The sequence below is a fragment of the Thermobia domestica genome, chromosome 1 (genome assembly GCF_964235325.1).
Source record: "Thermobia domestica chromosome 1, izTheDome1.hap1.1, whole genome shotgun sequence".
Taxonomy (NCBI): domain Eukaryota; kingdom Metazoa; phylum Arthropoda; class Insecta; order Zygentoma; family Lepismatidae; genus Thermobia; species Thermobia domestica.
This window is the reverse complement of record NC_137454.1, coordinates 307,882,633-307,902,234: the sequence shown is the minus strand read 5'-3', so window position 1 is coordinate 307,902,234 and position 19,602 is coordinate 307,882,633. Positions and strand designations below refer to the sequence as shown.

The 19,602-nt window shown below is 36.8% G+C and overlaps 1 long non-coding RNA gene across 1 annotated transcript in view; it reads left to right on the top strand.

Annotated features, from left to right (window-relative positions):
* LOC145667799 (uncharacterized) overlaps nucleotides 1-5,767 on the top strand; it is a 78,329-nt gene extending 72,562 nt beyond the window's left edge. Inside the window, exon 2 of the long non-coding RNA XR_014127917.1 lies at nucleotides 5,211-5,767. This is a non-coding gene — a long non-coding RNA (uncharacterized LOC145667799). The remainder of the gene's footprint in view (nucleotides 1-5,210) is intronic.
* The last annotated feature ends 13,835 nt before the right edge of the window (nucleotides 5,768-19,602 follow it).

Genomic DNA, 19,602 nt, shown 5'->3' with positions numbered 1-19,602 from the left:
AGGGACGAGAATTGGTTCTGGTATTTAGACCCTAAGGAAAGAAAAAAAAAATAAAATAATTGAATGAAATTACGAAAAAAGTCAAACGAGAGATAATCAATTAAAAAAAAAAGTTCCACGCAAAATCCATGGAAAATCAAGTTTTTGTAGCATTATTGGGCTCAGTTTGAGATGATAACACAAAAACGTGATGAAGACACTGCTTTTCTGTCAACAAAATATACTTATTTTTGATCAAGATAATACTTATTGACAAACTATATTAAACACGTGGAAGACCGAATAGTTTCATTTTCATATTTTATTACCTTTTTTGTTGTTGTGATTACTGTAGTATAACGAGGGAAATCAAAACCAAAATGGGACTTTTGATTCTTGATATGGGATTTTATAACTTTTCAGGTTCGTATCACTGATCACACTTTATTACTAACCTTCGTTCTTGGTAGCAGTGGTAATGCAGAATTGCATAAAGCAAAATCACACATTGCAAATACAATGAAACATCCAGTAATTCGAACTTTAGGTACAGTATTTCGATATTAACATATACAGTATTTACATTAATAACTAAATGTATTTACTGTGTACTGCACACAATTACCACGTGAGCCATGAGTGATTTCAATTTATGTGCCTCTCTGAAACGAACACCGAAGAAACATGATTATTTGTCTGTAAATGAGAGGTGTCCGTGAAGTAAATCAGTGTATTGTACGTCATTCGGAGAACTTTTCAAATGAACCTAGAATCGTTCAAGTTCCAATATACACTATTTTTCCCCTTTAAAATAATAGAAACTGCATTAATCCGTTTAAAGTTCACGAACTCTTTCCAAAATGATTTTAACAGTAAATACACTAGGTAAAATACTATCAAACAACAATAATACTTGTATAAAAATGAGCATTTTTAGAATCCATGACGAATATACTAAGTTATTATTATATAATAGAAAATAACATAAATCATATACAAAAGCATTAGCAGCGAAAAATCACACGAGATTCTTTCACTGCAGCTTCCGACAAGGAAAATGAAATGAAATCCTTAACTCTCACGATTATGCCGATTAGGCTAAAGGAGACGATAATGATGAGAACGAAATAGTGGAGAAAAAACTGAATTTTTCCTGGTTACGTGATTTTAGTATCTCTTCTCGGGCTGGTGAAGGTATTGACATATTGAAGGTATTATGGATTTCAATGCCTTCATCTTGCTGATAGCCCGAGAAGAGTTATTAGAATGAAATGGTTGAATTGAGAAAGAGGAAGGAAACGGGAGAACCGCGAGAAAACCCACGCACACAGTATTCGTCCGTTACAAAGTTCACTTTGCGCGAGCTGGGTTCGAACCAAGGATCCCATGCACGAGAGGAGAACGCTCTACCGCTAAGCCACTGCGGCTCCCTCCGACATTGAATCGAATGGCAAAGCGTATGGGTAGTCCAAGCACACGCACGAAGAACGTGCTGGGGGTTCGGATTCCAAAGCACAGTTTTTACTCCGGGAAAAGCTAGAATATTTTGTTCGTTAGGATTAGAATTAGGAATTAGATTTTTTGACTTACGGCATCTATGGCCATGTTGGCCAATCACGTATGAGGGATGACGTCCGTATGCGATCATACTGCCCGGGAATTGGGGAGAAACAATGGCACGGGGAAGGAATGAAGCACCCTAGGACCATTAGATAAGGTAGCATTCCAGCATTTGCCTGGTGTGAATAATGAAAACCGCACTCAGGATGGTAAGCCTGAAAAAGCTTTAACACTTTTTCGACTGAGTGGGCCCCACCGAGAATCGAATTTTTCGTTCGTATTTCAAGCTATTCGAGGTTTGGGGCATTTGGATTCCGGGGGCAATACTGTACAACTACGTACCTATGAAAGTTTGATCGTTAGACAAAATATTTGGATAAACATTGTGATAATGTGGTTAAAAGCAAAATATTGTAAGACTATATAATAAGACTTTGTACTGTAGGTTCGTTTCAATGCTAATTGTCGTTGACAAGTAAGAAGGGACAATGTGCAGAGCCTCTGGACTTGTCAAACAATTGCAAAATTTGCAAGTCATATTCAACGTTTATAGTAGCACGTAGATGGGAGATTGTCCCTTTGTCTCGCGCCTTATCTTACCTTGAAACAGAAATGTGTAAACATTGATGGTCAAACCAGTTGACAAGACATTGTTAAGCAAGAGAAAGGAATGAGTGAGAGTGATGTTCTTCGTTCAATGTAACCGAGCATTTTTAAACATTCTTACAACACTAATGGGAATATTTGGAAAAGAAAAGTAGAATAGGTCCTACTCGGAAAATAGTCACATGGTGAAAGATTATGATCCGTTGATACTAGGATTGACAATAAAATTCCAGGACTGATGGTGATACTCAGTAATTGATAATAACAAAATTGTTTATCATGTGAGATTAATCCTATTATACAAGTATTTTTCTTCAGGACATGTGAAGACTTGGTAAACAGAGCATATATGCCTTTCTAAACATCGGTCATTGATGACACATTGTTATACTCCCACAATGAATTGCTATATTATTCACGATATTCTAGTACTATCAGTATGTAATCAATAGAATTTATATCTTTCGAAGATTGTTACGATAATCGTTATTCTATCAGGTACCCAACTCCTTCGTGGCTAAGCGGTTAGCGTACACGCCTTTGGCGTAGAAGACTCGGGTTCGATTCTGGCGGGAGCTTATGTGGTTCGGGTTTCACGTTAATCAGTAGGTCTCGTCTCATATAGCCTCGCTGCTGAAAGTGACGTTAAACTCAAAATCAACTCAACTCTATCACGTACCCCCATCGTAACTGATATTCAGAATTTGTAGTAGTTTTTATTTGAGATATGAACAACGCTGTTTGATATATTTCAAATTTATACCAGTAACGAACAAAGGATTATACTTTCTGTACTCTTTGTCGCAGATAATTTTGTGGCGTTGGAATGTATAACTCGTAGGATATGATGCTTTTTTAAAAAAAATTCAGCACTTCCATCGCATCACTAAAAGGTAATAAAGAAATAACGGTAATTTTTAATATTCAATTAGAACTGAACAATCTACACAAAATTTATAATCGATCACTGAAAACGGCATCTTTCTAGAGCCTAGCTTCCTGAGAACTCATTGTCGAAAGGATTAGCCACAAACATAAACTTTTTCTTGACCACAAACATATAAACTCAGCATTTTAATATATCTACTAACTCTCTACACAGCGCAACATTCGCATATGGACATAAATATCCTTCTCATTCCTCATAACATCTGTATATGTCCCTTTACAGACACAAGTGAAAGACGTCTTGATAAAAAAAAAAAAAAAAAAAATCGGCAAGGCGTATCACAAAGGGGAGATTTTATCGATTATATCTTTCTCAATATCTCGCACCGTTTACAAGATTTGAGCCTACTTCCGGTTGGAGTTTCTAATTCATGCATGACTAGTGTTTTCTTTTTTCTTGCATGCAATATATAATAAGCAAATACTATTACATATACAATTAATTATAATGTCAGTTATGTATGGTTTCATTGGGGAATACACTCCAAAATCAAGATTCATCTTACACTGGAGAAATGATTATCCTTCCTTTTTCATTATTATTTAGCCATGAAACAAACACCTAAGACATATGCAACCCCTATATACAACAGTGTGGTGTTGGAATGTATAATGCGTAGGATATAATGCTTTAGTTTTTTTTTTTTTTTTAATTTCAACGCTTCCAGCGTACCCTAAAAATGTAATAAAGAAATAAAGGCCATGTTTTTTAAAAAAATATTCAATTAGAACTGGACAATCTGCGCAAAAATTCCAATCAATCAGTGAAAACGTCATCTTTCTAGAGCCTGTAGTTTCCGAGATCTCATTGTCGAAAGGATTGACCACAAACATATAAACGTCCGCAACATATAGTTTAAAAGAACTCAGAAGATGGAAGCACAGTTCACGTGCATTGATTTTAGAGAAAGCTTATTAAAGTACAAAGGCTTTGATCAATAATTTTAAAACAAACTTTATGAAAAAGATCTAGTTAATTAATTTATTTAAAGTACACATACTGAAAGTTATAGGTTGGAGTTCAGTCGCTTTTTGTTGCTATTGTAACATTTTAATAGATAACTTATCAGTGGTAGTAGTATATAAATTTTTCTTTATGTTTCTTTAGTTGACTTTGTAATGATCTTGAGCTCCTTAACTACCACATAGATAATATTCCACTGCTGTTTAATACAGTGGCGGATCTAGGGGAAAGCGGTGGAGCCGACTTCCCCCCTCAAAGGCTATCTTTTCTAAGCTCAGCTACTTAGCGTTTCTAACTTATCGAGGGTATATAAAAGCTAGCAACAGAAATACAACAAATTTTGTATATATTCCGTTATAAATATGTATACTATGTGTTAAAAAGTTATAATATAATTAGTTTATATATATCTGCCCCTCCAAATGACCGACACTTCTGGGTCCACTGTTGGTTTAATATAGATAGTTCAGTCACGATTAAATATTTTGCAAATCATTAGAAGATATAGTATTATAGTATGTATTGACATTACTAGTTGATTAATATCCTCTAATATAGATAGAGGGAAGGTATGTAGACGTATATAGTCTATATACGCATGTATGGGGTGTTCTAAAAATGGCGTCCACAGGCAAGAGAGTGCTATTCTTCAGGTGAAAATAAAGCGAAAGTCCCATGCAATGGTATACCCTTCAGAGCCTCTTTCAGCCACTATAAGGAATCAAAATTTCACTATGTGACAACGTCGCAGATTAACTTGGAACCATTAGCATTGCTCAACAAATCCATAAGCCAGTTACATCGATTGTTATGCTAATAAGTGGCTAATAGTGTCAACGTATATCGATTTTAACTTCCATCTAGAAAGAACCGATGTAATTATTTGATGGATTTGTAGATCTTCTCCATTGTTCTTTATCCGTGACGTTGCCACATAGTGTAATTCGAGCCTCCATACAAGAGTCAGAAAGGTATACAATTATATATATACAATTATATATACCTTTATTTTGACTTCTAAAATAGTGCTCCGTAGTCCGTAGACGCCATTTTTAGAACACCCGATATATATTTGCGTATCAAATGTCTTTGTTAATCATTGTGAATTTCATCTAAAAATTGTTATTAACATTATTCCTTCTTTTCTTTCCAGATTCTGTTCCTTGCGTTGCTGACCATAGTGTGTGCTCAAATCGTGGCCCTTCGAAGTGCATTGGACTATCCCATATTATCTCATGGACAGAGACTTCATCCCATTTGGCTGCGTCTGTACCATGGAAGGCCCATTTTAATTGGAATATATCGATGACAGTTTAGAATGTGCTAGAAAAAGAACTAATTAAATTCTATATCAATATACATCGAACATTTTGTGTGTGTGTATGTTTAACGTATTAAGTTCACGACAACTTCCTTGCTCTCTCAATGAAAGAAAGAAAGAAAAGAAAAAAATATCTTATACAACCATCTTACGTCATAAGAGCAATGGCCTTTCGTTTCCAATGGCCAATATTTTCTTTGATGTAATTAAAGAAAATATATGACTGTTTTTATACAAATATTTCTTTGTTTATTTGTTTTGTTTTTACTTCAGAATGTCTTTTGTTTTCTGGCTTGGATTTTTTTTCCAGAAACTAACTTTCCTAGTTGTTCACTTATGTTTCCATGACGCTTGGTCATTGTAGTAAATAAAATCCAATAGGCGTAACATATATTAATTTAAATTAGTATTCTATATTAATATTATGCAGTTAGTGTGGTAAAGGTCAAAGTATTCTAGTGCTCCATTCATCCATTCAACTGAGCTTATATATATATATATATATATATATATATATATATATATATATATATATATATATATATATATATATATATATAGTGAAACTTGTATAAAGCGGAAAGCGACGGGTCCAAATTTTGTTTCCGTTTTGGACAGATTTCCGTTTTATACAAATCTGAAAATAAATAGCTACAAAAATAAGACAGATGGAAATGGTTTTATAGTTTACCTTTATATTTTCTCTGGAATTCCAAAATGCAGTCTTTCATACTCTGCACACATACACACACACACACGTACGCAAAATATTCTATATTTTTGTAGTTTTCAGGACACACAACACTTAATATTCTCACAGCACTAAAACACTTCAGTGATGTGAACACTTCAAATACAGTAAATGTTATGCTTATTCACATTTTTTTTCACATTTCTTTCAAGGTAAGTTGTTTTGTTCTTTGTGACAAGACTTTTTTTGTAACACTTCCCTGGCAGAATAGAATGGTCCTAGAAGGTCTGAATAATTTGAGTCAGCCGCATATTCAATGAGGTCTTCAACATAATGAAGAGCTTCTCTTAAAGAACCAATTTTAGGTTCTCTGATTTCTTCAACTTCGGTGACAGTCTTTTTTTTTTTTTTCTTTCTTCAGTTTCAGGTCCATGCAAGAGATCCGCAGCCGATTCAATCGTAGAATAAGTTTCTACATCTTGATCACTTGAAATTTAAGCTGTTCCGTCATCCGGTTGTCCATTTTGTTGACACAAGAGTTTAACGGCTTCAGCAGTCTCCGTTATTTCTGGTATGTCAGAGCTTTCAGAAGACGAATTTTCAGTAAACCTAGCTTTTACAAAACATTTAGCTATGGTCTCCTTTCTAATTCTTTTAGCAGAAACAGCAATCCAATTTACAGCATCAAGTACAGACACCGATTTCACTAACTGGCTTGCAGAATTGCTTGATGACATGTTACTTATTAGATATTCCATCATCAATCGCCTGTAGTGACTTTTAAGGATGAAAATTACACCTTGGTCCATAGCTTGTGACACATTTGTAGTATTCGCAGGAAACCAAGCTATAGTAACGTTGGACAATTTTATATGTGGGGATGGCATGGGGTATTGTCCAAGAATAACAGAACATGACTATTTTCTTTCTTCATCTTCGCATTGAAAGAATTTAACCATTCTTCCATAATGGTACTTGTCATCCAAGCACTGTTGTTGTTTCGCCACACAACTGGCAGACATTTAACATTTAAATTTTTAAAGCTATGAGGTTTTGCAGATTTCCCAATCACTAGAGGCTTTTCCATTTCTCCCGTCATGTTCGCGCACAAAAACAGAGTGAGTCTTTCTTTCGACATTTTCCACCCTGTACATTTCTCCCCACGCAATGCCAACGATTTGCTCGGAAGTGCCCGAAAGAATAGACCAGTTTCATCACCATTAAAAATGTCTTTTGGTTCATAGTTGTGTGTCAGTTTACGCACCTTGGGGATCCACTCTTCAATTGCTTTCGGATCGACATCTTTTGACTCACCACAAACTTCTCTCCACACAACATTATGCCTAGACTTAAAACTGTCCAACCACCCCGACGATGCTTTAAAGTCAACCTTCCCCAAAGATTTGGCAATCGAAAGAGCTTGAGCTTGAAAGATAGGACCAGAAATTGGCAAATTTTTTGATCTGGCACTTACAAACCACTCCCATACCAGTTCGTTTATTTTCTCGTTGCCAGTTACTTTTCCTACCCGCTTCGCGTCGCCATTTCCTTCCATCCAGCACTGCAAAATTTTGTCCTTGTTTTTAAGTGTATCATAAATTTGTGTTTTTCCACACTTAAAACGGCACATGATTTCTTTCACCGAAATTTTGTCCTTTTCCTTGGATTCAATGATTTGTACTTTATCATCCAAAATAACAGTCACGTGTCTTTTAGCCATTGTGTGTACGGCTAAAATAAAAACACTATTAAAAAACAGCTTGTTTTAACCACAGAAGAAAAAACACGATACTGAATACAAACTCAGAACACTGTAGAAATATAGTTGTCTCTCGCTCCACTCCCCCTCTAGTTCTGTTTTTGATGACAACTTTCTGTCATTATGCTCGAAATGCATTTGCTTGGGGCAAATTTAGTGAACCGTGAACAAGCACCAGCTGTAAATGAAGATTCTTAGATTTTCGAGAGCCGCCAACATAAAGACTTGTGGACTCCAGCATTATTTTAAGACCAGGTGAAGTTCACAGGTGGAGGATTGAAAGCAAATGCAGATAGAAAAAATGGTACATGAACAATAACCTATCAATCCTCTACTTCAGTGCTTCCGAACAGCAAAAGATCGTCATAGGAAAACGAGATCAAATCTCTAGCGGTATTTTGTGATGCATTATTTCAAGGCAAGAACTAATGGAGGAGGGTTCACTTGTTCTATTAAGTAGCATTCCATATTGATGTCTTCACCTCCAAATAAGACACGCACAAGAGAGATGAAAGGTAACCTGTTTCAGCCTTTCACTGCGAAAAAGAGATTCCGTTTTATGCAAGCTTCAAAGGTTCCCTGGGACTATTTTTGCTTTCCGTTTCCGCGTTACGGAAGATTCCGTTTTATAGAAACTATTTGTAAGGGAATTCCCATAAGAGCTGCCGGGACTTTGAAAAATGTCCGCTATAGACAGATTTCCGTCTTATTCAAGTTCCGGTTTAAGCAAGTTTCACTGTATATATATATATATATATATATATATATATATATATATATATATATATATATATATATATATACTATGTGATCAAAAGTATCCGGACAACCCCAAAAACATACGTTTTTCATATTAGGTGCATTGTGCTGCCACCTACTGCCAGGTACTCATTATCAGCGACCTCAGTAGTCATTAGACATCGTGAGAAAGCAGAATGGGGCGCTCTGCGGAACTCACGGACTTCGAACGTGGTCAGGTGATTGGGTGTCACTTGTGTCAGAGGTCTGTACGCGAGGTTTCCACACTCTTAAACATCCCTAGGTGCACTGTGTCTGTTGTGATAGTGAAGTGGAAACATAAAGGGACACGTACAGCACAAAAGCGTACAAACCGACCTCGTATGTTGACTGACAGAGACCGCCGACAGTTGAAGAGGGTCGTAAAGTGTAATAGGCAGAAATCTATCCACACCATCCACAGAAATTCCAAACTGCATCAGGATCCACTCTAAGTACTATGACAGGCGTGAGGTGAGAAAACTTGGATTTCATAGTCGAGCGGCTGCTCATTAGCTACACATCACGCAGGTAAATGCCAAACGACGCCTCGCTTAGTGTAAGGAGAGTAAACATTGGACGATTGAACAGTGGAAAAACGTTGTGTGGAAGGACGAATTACGGTACACAATGTGATGATCCGATGGCAGGGTGTGGGTATGGCGAATGCCCGGTGAACATCTGCCAGCGTGTGTAGTGCCAACAGTCAAATTCGGAGGTGGTGGTCTTTGAAATCTTTGAGTTTTACGTCCCACGGTTATGCCGGTTAGGCTAAAGGAGACGGTGATTATGAGAAATGAATGAAATGGTGGAATGAAGAAAGTGGGAGGACCCCGAGAAACGGGAGAACCCCGAGAAAACCCACGCACACGGTGTTTGTCCACCACAAAGTTCACTTGGCGGGGGCTGGGATCGAACCCGGGACCCCAAGCACCAGAGGTGAACGCTCTACCACTGAGCCACCGCGGCCCTTCGGAGGTGGTGGTGTTATGGTGTTGTCGTGTTTTCTTGGAGGGGGCTTGCACTCCTTGTTTTGCTTGGCACTCTCACAGCGCAAGCTTACATTGATGTTTTAAGCACCTTCTTGCTTCCAAATGTTAAAGAGCAATTCTGGGATGGCGATTGCATCTTTCAAGACGATCGAGCACCTGTTCATACTGCACGGCCTGTTGCGGAGTGGTTACACGACCATAACATCCCTGTAATGGACTGACCTGCACAGAGTCCTGACTTGAATCCTATAGAACACCATTGGGATGTTTTGAAATGCCGACTTCGTGCCAGGCCTCACCGACCTACATCGATACCTCTCCTCAGTTCAGCGCTCTGTGAAGAATGGGTTGCCATTCCCCAAGAAACCTTCCAGCACCTGATGAAAGTACGCCTGCGAGAGTGGAAGCTGTCATCAAGGCTAAGGGTGGGCCAACACCATATTGAATTCCAGTAGTACCGATGGAGGGTGCCACGAACTTGTAAGTCATTTTCAGCCAGGTGTCCGGATACTTTTGATCACATAGTGTATATATGCAAGGACATTACATTTTAATAAAACTCGTATTCAGAGAAAGTATCTTGCCTCCCCCCCCCCCAATAAACATAATCTTTACAAAAACACTTATGTGTCGGCATTGGCGTCATTTCAGACTTCGCTTGAGGGGGGCAAGAGTACCACTGACATAAGACTTTCTCGTTTTGTAATAGTATAGTAGTAGACAGTCGATTAAAGTATATGTATTCCTCAGACTCTTGTAGGTGGCACTCTTGTGACGCCCCTGTGTGTCGGGTGGGAAGTATTGAGTGCTACAGTGAAATTTAGAGCTATGTCGGCGCTAATCGCTACCAGAAGGGCCACCCTTACCGAATTTACCTAAATGAAGTAGTGAGACGAAGAGTGTTTTCAGTTCTCCAGTACCCAAGTTGGTGCAAATCATAGTGATTGGTATGGTAACTTGAACATTAGTTCCAAGCGTGGTCATTTTCAGCCAGGGGTTCAGGTGTGGTCATTTTCAACCAGTCATTTTCAGCCTTAACTATTGGAATACTGCGGGAGGGAAGGCATCATCACTCTCTTTTTCCCTAGTTTGCTGACAGCAGAAAGAGAACATATGTGCAATATGTGCACTCATGTCCAAAATGATCGTCGCATATCTATAACTGTCTTCTTGTAAGAATATAATTTGATAATGATTTTACAGGGTACTTTTTACACTGATACTATGAGTATAATCGGGAAATGTATATTTGTGATAAATTTCATAGGAAAAGAATTATAAATACGAAAATTAGAATGAGGAAAACAAAATGTTGCTAAATGGACAAGAAAGTTTTATTTTCGTTTTATTGTTCTTATTTACTGCTCTTTTGACATGAAATTTTCCACATACATGTCTTTACCGATTATACACATACTAACATTATAAGAAATACCGGGTGAATTCGTTATCAAATTATATTCCTACAACAACATATTTATAGACATGCGACAATAATTTTGGACATGAGTGTATAATGGTCTTTCGCAGGTCAAAACATAGTTCCGGAGGTAAAATATCCTCTCATTCGGATCTTCGGGAGGAGGATGGGTTGTTCAGGACTATTGGACGAAAAGTATCAATATCGGGAAGAAACACATCCAAGAGCAAAATGTTAGGATAGGGGCATGAAACGTACATACAATCTTACTGTTAGGGAAATTAGAAAATCTTAAACAGGAAATGAAACAAAATAATGTAGATTTGGTAGAAGTTTGTGAAATTAGATGGAAAGATAACGGAGTGTTGAACAGCGAAGTATATAGAATGTTCTACTTAAATAATGAAAAAACCCGTCATAATGGTGTAGGAATTATTTTTGGTAAGCGCATAAAAGAGAAGGTAGTGAAAGTAGAATGTGTTAAAGATATAGTTATGATGTTAAGACTTAAAAAAGAAGGATCTAGTAGTGATACAGACATATACACAAACGATTTCACATACACTTCAAGAAATAGAGACAAATTATGAGAGAATGGTAGAAATTACGACAGAGAGAAGATGGGTGCATGTATAATTATAATGGAAGATTTCAGTGCAGTTGTGGGAGAAGGACATGAAGATAGTGTCGTAGGCAAATACGGTTTAGGCGAAATAAATGAAAGGGGAGAAGGACTAGTCAATTTCTGTAGACAACATTCAGTAGTAATTGGGAACACATGGTTCAATCAGCACAGGAGAAGAAGATATACATGGAAATCCCCAATAAACGGCGGAAAATAACAGATAGACCATGTTATGGTTTAGGACAGGTATCAGAATAGCTTGAAGAACTGACATTTTCTCTTATCATAACCTTGTGCTGGCCAAAATGGATATTTAATTGGAAAATGTAAACAGAAGAAGAATAGGCAACAAGATGTTGAATACTGAAAAGTTGAAAGACGAGGAAGTAAGAAAACTTTCGTTGAGAAATTCGAAGAAAAATACTCAAACGAGGAAGGATAGGTGCAGGTAGTAATAGTAACAAATGGTAGGAGTGTATTAAACTTTGCATACAGAAAGCTGCAGAAAAAGTAATAGATTACATAGTAGTAGTAGCAGTAGTAGTAGCAAACACAAAACAGCTAGGATAACATGGGCTATAGAAGAACAGATGTTCCAAAAATGAGAGAAAGTAAGACGTGGAAGAAGGGTGATACGGAAGAGGGCACAAAGATGTACAGAAAGTTAAACAACGACTTGCGAAAGGAAACAGATAGGGCGAGAGAAATGTTTTACAAAAGAAATTGCGAGAACATAGAAGAATTAGAAGGAGTTGGGAAATATGAGCAAATGTATATACAAGCAGGTGAAATCTATGGAATTTTATGATGGTAGTAGAAAATAAGAATAGGTCGGCAGTCAGTTAGAGAAATGAAGTCTTAGGAAGATAGAAAGAATATGTCGAGGACTTATTTGGGAGTTGGGACAGACCATATGGTCTAGATGTTGAAGTAGAAAATGAAGTAGGCGAGGATGATAAAGGGTTTAGTATTCTTCGGAATGAGTTTGAAAAGGCTATATCTGAGATTTTAGGAATAGAAAGGCAATCGGGATAGGTAATATACCGATCAAATTCATTAATAATATGGAAGACAAGGGCAAGAAAAATTTTTTTCTGAATGTACAATGAAATATATGAAACACGAGAGTGGCAAAAAGACTAACTGATGACGATTATTACACTGATGGCTAAGAAATCGAACTCAAAGAGATATGAGGGTTATAGAACTATTAGTCTCATGCCTCATGCAGCAAAAATTTTGCTTCGAATTCTGAACAGAAAGTTGTATGGGAGAACAAATGAAAAAGCTGAGGAGGAACAGTTTGGGTTTAGAAGAGGTATGGGCACAAGAGATGCAGTTGAATTATTAAGGGTGATCGGTGAAAGGTTTATAAGAAAAGGTAAAGGTATGTGGTATTTATTGATTGAGAAGAGGCTTTTGACAGCGTGAATTGGGAATTGTTGTTGAAAGTTCTAAAGAAGGATGAGTTGAAATGGAAAGACTGAAGACTCATAAGAAACATATATGAACCAACAAGTAAGTGTTAGAATAGGAGAGGAAATGACAGAAGAGAGTGCAATTGGAAGAGGAGTTCAACGAGGATACAGTCTCTCGCCAACATTATTTAATATTTATCTAGAAAAAAAGAGTGAAAAATAGCCTAAATAATGAAGACAACATTTCAGCTGGAGGTAGAATGGTTAGATGTATACGGTTCGGATGGTATGCCCGTGTTACAGAATATGAAGAAAATGTTAGAAAACTTGAAGAAAGGCTGTGAAGAATATGTAATGAAAATAAATGTCAGAAAGACAAAATCCATGGTGATTGGAACGAAGCGGCCGGTGTCAAACATGGAAGTAGGAGGGGAGAAAATATAATAGGTGACTAGTTTTCGATGAATCGGTAGTATTATTAGTGATGATATGAAGTGTGAACGTGAAATAAAAGCAAGGATAGGAGTGGCGAAAGAAGCCTTTAGGACGAAATATATACTATTTTGTGGAACCTGAATAAAGCGTTGAGGAAAAGTCTCATAAATACTTCGTGCACTGTATTTTACAGTACTGCATGAGGCAGAAATATGGACATTATCCAAAAATGATGAGAAACGATTGTAAGCTTTCGAAATGTAGGTGTGAAGAAGAACGGAGAGAATTAGTTGGGTCGAGTGGAAAATGAATGAGAGAGTGTTAGAAATGGCAGGAGAAAAAGAAGAGGAAGATAAACTGGTTGGAACATTGGTTAAGAAGGCAATGTATCATGAAGACGTGCTAGAGGGTTGGTAGCAGGAAAGAAAGGGGGGACGAAGGAAGCTACAATTGATGGACGATATCAAAACAGAAAAACTGTGCGTGAAGATGAAGAGGTTAACAGAAGGTCGTGGAGCATGTAAGCTTCTCAATTACGGCCAATGGCCTGCCAATAATGGCAGATTACCTATGATTATGATTATGATGATGGAAAAGCGGGGAATAGGCACCTCTCATCTTGGTACGCTTCTTGGTAGTCAAAGTAGTATCGGCTGCAGGCACATAGCCCTATATATATATATATATATATATATATATATATATATATATATATATATATATATATATATATATATATATATATATATATATTCATTGCTTAACCAGCAACAATTGGTTTCCATGACGAAGGGAGACTGGGAAGGGAATGAAAGGATGTATAGAAAATTTATCTGCGAATTAACAAGGGAAATCTATAAAGACAGGAAAATATAGAATAGGAGCGAAGGTGACAAGAAGAATTTAAAAAGATAGAGAAATTTGAATATTATATATGAGAATAAATTTCATACGAATACTGTAGAAGGGCAGCAAGGGACAACTACTATGACAATATAGAAACTAAAGATAGAAATAAGTGTGTAATGAACGATTCGAGTTTGAAGAAAATTGAAAGAATACATTGGATTACAGCAAGAATAAACTGTTCATAGACATTAAAACGGAAAACGAAGTAATCGAGGATGGTTCATTGGACAAAAACATACAGCGAGATGACGAACAAAAAGGTAGATAATATACTTTTTGAGTTTATTAAAAAATACAAAAGAATAAAAATAAAAAATTCGCAATCAAATCAAGTGTCATCGTAAGACTTCTTTCATAGAGTTAAGATTTTGTTAGCTAAACAATCGAAACATATGAGGACTATAAAACCACACTGCTGCAAATACGTTTAAGAACACAGCAGGAATTCACCAGTAGGAATGTCAAGGTGAAGAAATTATCTAGAAACCATATTATGTATAAACTTAATTTTTTTTTTTTTTTATCGGCAAGTAGTCTACTAGTGATGGAAGAAAATTATGATGAATTGTGTTGCTAAAGGTAGAAAGAGCGGATGCCATTAGTAAAGTAGATTTCAGTTTATTCATAATTTTGACGTAACTTTAGTTCGGGTCCACTAGCATTCTAGTCGTCCCCGTCCCCCCAATTTTAACATGCCAGAGACGCCCATGCCCGGAACGGGCATAATCTACCATAACACTTTCAATATTTATCCAGTTTTTGGCACACTAACTGAGTAATTTGAAATCATACGTCATAACTTATATATATAAAAAAGTAATTTGGCATTAGCTATGATTCATAAATAAAAATCATGGCTAATGCAAAGTTCTCTGTATTTTTATTATAAAGAGACATTACCTGGGAAACTGCACCAGGGTGATTATTAAATAAAAAAAATAGTTATTGTTATCGTTCTGAAAGAAACCTTTCTACAAAAAGTGCATCACTTATCGTATAAGGGAAGATACTCACTTCAGGGATACTTTATATTTTGCTGTAAAGAATTGGATTTTTTTTAGGGCTAAAGGAAAAATATGTTTCTGACAGCTTGATATTTCGGGTTCTGTAAAAGTTACAGAAGGATTGCACCAATGTGAATAACACAAGAGCAATTTTTTGCCGAAGAGTCATTTTGTTCCTTGGTATATACCCACTATATATCAAGGTAAAGTAATTCTCAGGGACAATCCTTTGCATTCTTTTTACGTAAATTCAACCTATGTCCACTTAAGCCTTCCGTCACAATTTTCTACTTTCAATCAAAAGAATTTTATTTATTTATTTATTTATTTTTAGTGTAACGTCCCGCGATCACGCACCGAAGCTAAGGGAGACGGAGATTATTGTAATTAATTAAATAGTAGAATGGAGAAAGCTGGAAGAAACTGGAAAACCAACGCAAAGGATGCTTGTCCATTATAAAGCCCAGTTAGCGAGCTAGAATCGAACCAAGGATTTCCACGCAACAGAGGTGATCGTTCGACAATTGGGCCAGCGCTGAGCTACCACTGAACAATTATTTTGAATTGTTATTCATGCTAAGTTCTCTTTCACAGTTAACGTTCATAAATGAGTCATTCTGGTTCAATTGAAGCTCAATTGTGCAATTTTCAATGGAAAATTATCCCCCCCCCATAAAATCTCATGAGAGCATCCAAAGCCCTAATACTTGCCTCTAAGCACTTCTGTTCTAATCATAACTAAGTTTTGTACAACGCCCAAGGTGTGAACATTGAAAAATAATTTTGGTCTCTGATTTTGATCATAATCTCTCATTCAGTATATTTGTATAGCTTGCCGAATGCTTTTGTGTGCACTGCGAACATTTCCAAAAGTGCTTTCACTTGAACCAGGTTGATTTTTTGTGGATTGTCTAGTGTATGACTTCCGACAAGATTCATGATATTTCAGCTCAGTTGCGATAAGTCAACCTCTCGTATCTGCACTAGTCATTTTTCACCTTTCGCTTCAGCTGCTTCCTGTGCAGAATGCTCGGTATTTTTTTTATATGCATTGAATAAGCGATACCCACTGTCGTTAGGAACTTTTATTCCGTCTACGTATACTCTCTCCCAGTGTTCGAAGTGGAAAAAAAGAAGCAAAGGTGGTATGTTTTATTATGATTTTGACTCGTCATACCGGCTATCTAAGTGTTGAAATACAGTGAGGTTATGTTGCCTAAAAGATTGCATTTCTATTTACATAATGACTCAAAATCATCGAAGAGCTTCTCTGTAGTTACGGGGGGGGGGAGGTACATGAAGAGACCTTGATCACCCGCCAACAATTTCCTGAAAAAAAAAAATTAAAATATCACAATATGCTGTATTACAGAGAATTATATACGAAAATGCTCAAAAACCTAGTTTTTATATTAACAATTTCCTGCGGGAAAACTCCAGGTCCCCCATTTGACTGTGGGGTATTCCACACCCCGGAAAGTCCTTCCCCTCAGCAGACAATCCCTAAATCCTCCCATGTTCAAAACACGGCATTTATATGTATTTAGGCAAGAAGACACAAACACATACATAACAAAGAAAGAATTCAATATGGTACATCAACATATAAACTTGGTGAACTACTTTGAAGACATCTCAATTTTAGAAACAAAAAGATAGGAAAAAGATAACAAAAATGTCGGTGTTGTCAACTTAGAAATTATTTCTACAAAACAAATAAAATATTTCTATGTGCAAAGCTATTCGTCCATTATTGTGTATAAATGGATTTAATAAAGGTATTTAGCATCTACTTTCCAGTGACAGTAGATTTTAATCATTGAAAAAACAGAGACGGTATGCCTTTATCACTGAAAAACCAGAGGCGGTATGGCATACCACCGCATACCGTCTCACTTCGACCACTGTTCTCTCCTTCTTGCAGAATATGCAGTACTTTTGATTAAAAAGAAATCTAGCATCTAATGTTTTTTTTTTTTTTTTTTCTTTTTAAGTCTATCAGGAGATCCTGTAGTCCATGCGCTATTTCCAGTTATGGGACTGGGAGAGAGAATTTAAACTTGATAAAGCTTTGTAACGTTCTGGTAGCATCAGCGATAATACTCATGTAGCGAAAAATCGGAATACTGGATCCGTTATCTTCTCATAAATACTGAGTAAACTAACCATGGTTAAGCCCTGTTTTTACTTATAGTTGCCACATCGTTAACCATCCTAAAGCTGATTTCACTCAAATATCAGGATTTTGTCCGTGCTATTCCGTACATAAGTATTATACAGAACGTTTAAGTTCCGACGGAAGAAGATACATTGTCAAAATGTATCCGGAGTTTTTTTTTTTTTTTTTTTTTTTTTATAATAAAGCCGTCGTATAATATTCTGTAATCTTTTTTCTGCTGTAAGATGGCAGCACTATTTCTAGTTACGATGTGCAACATGAGCGCGGTCAGTCTACATCTGACTGTGTTATTGATTGTGTATGTCTAGCAAGGAGTTGGCCCGAAATTTTGTGTTGCCAATGGAATTTCGTGTGCGGAATCCTTGAAAATGTTGGGAAAAAACCTTTAGTGAGTCAGTTTTATTCAAAACTAATACATACGAGTGATACAAAGCATTCCCAAAAGGCCGAGAAGTGTTTGGAAGTTTGCCTCGCTTCGATCGCCCTTCAACTTCTTCCAACGATGAAAACAGCAACGAAGTAAAAGAAATCGCAATGAAAAGTTGTCGTGCTAGCTTGAGGGAGGAGGCCGTGGATCTCGACATTTCACACGAAACCGTTCGTACCATTCTCATTGATAATTTGAGCATGAGACTTATTCAACTTATTCCGAAAGAGAGAAATTTTTCTCTAAAAAGAACATGGGAAACAATTGCTAGACATACTCGACCGGACCAGATCTAATCCTACATTCATAAAAACGTATTATTACTAGAGACAAGAAGTCAACAGGCTACTGAATGGACAGGGAAAAATGAGTCAAAACAAAAAGTCACGTCAAAATCTCTCCAACATTAATGTAATGCTATTTTATACGATTACAGTGGTGTGTTTCCCATTCAAAATTCCTGTCAAGGAAAAGTAGCTGATGACATCACAGGGCCCAAATCCATACACTGCCAGGTACTTACATCATTCTAAGTCTGACCTCTGGATGTTCTGGCCTCGAAAATCTAAGAAAAAAGTTGAGACGATTCGGTGAATTTCATGCCAAATTTCATGGTAGACTTTTCACGATGTCACAGCAGATAACGTCATAAGGCCTCTATGTAGTTACACAGCTCCAGGTCACCAGGTGAGTGGTAATGGTAAAGCATTCTAATAGTGACGTTGGGTTTCTTGATGTCATAAACTTACGTTTGAAAAACATTTACGTGGTTCGGTGAATTTAGTGATTAGTTTAAGGGGATCTTCTACCATCTCCGCTTAGGTTTCTAACTCTCCATTTGATAACATGTAAAATTTAATATGGTAATTTCTAACAAAGTATTGCAGGTAATAACTTGAAATTTTTAATACAAATACACAAGACCCATATAAATCCAACCACGGTCTCCAATTTACGTTACATGCGTTAGATTAATTGCAATATATTTTTCAGTAAGTTTGGCAACAGAGAATAAAAGTATGCTGCAGAGGGGAGAGGGCTGACCATCTGTTTGCTTGTTAGCTGCTTTTAAAAGGACGCTCTTACCAGAAAAATCACGTTGTGATTCTCACTTCTCAGTGGTTAGAATGGTCTGGACTGGAAGAGCCCAAAACCTCTTCTTTCTTCCTTTCACGGTTTGTTTGTTTCTTCCACCCCCTGCTGTTACAAGAAGACAACTTGTTTCGGAAAGCACTTTGAATTAGTAGCGAAAAGCCAAACTGAATGACATCACGGACGGATTAAAGGGAGGGGCGGTCACTCCCTCCGAGAACATTTGAATACTTTGAATAATCGGAGTAAGAAACTAGAAATTGCGTAATCTAATAAGAAAAGTTTGTTGAAGTATACAAATCAAGACGCATTTTAAGTGTCACAGCATTGTACTCTCATCCCCTCCCCTCCCAATTCCCTTCTGAAGAAGTTCTCTTTTGTTTCCCTGTTCCATATTAGCCTTTACACTTACACTTTCATTATCCAGTATTGATTTTCACCATACCATCTGCACAGAAGGCGAATAAGGTTTACGAGTCCTTCCTGCCCCCTTTTT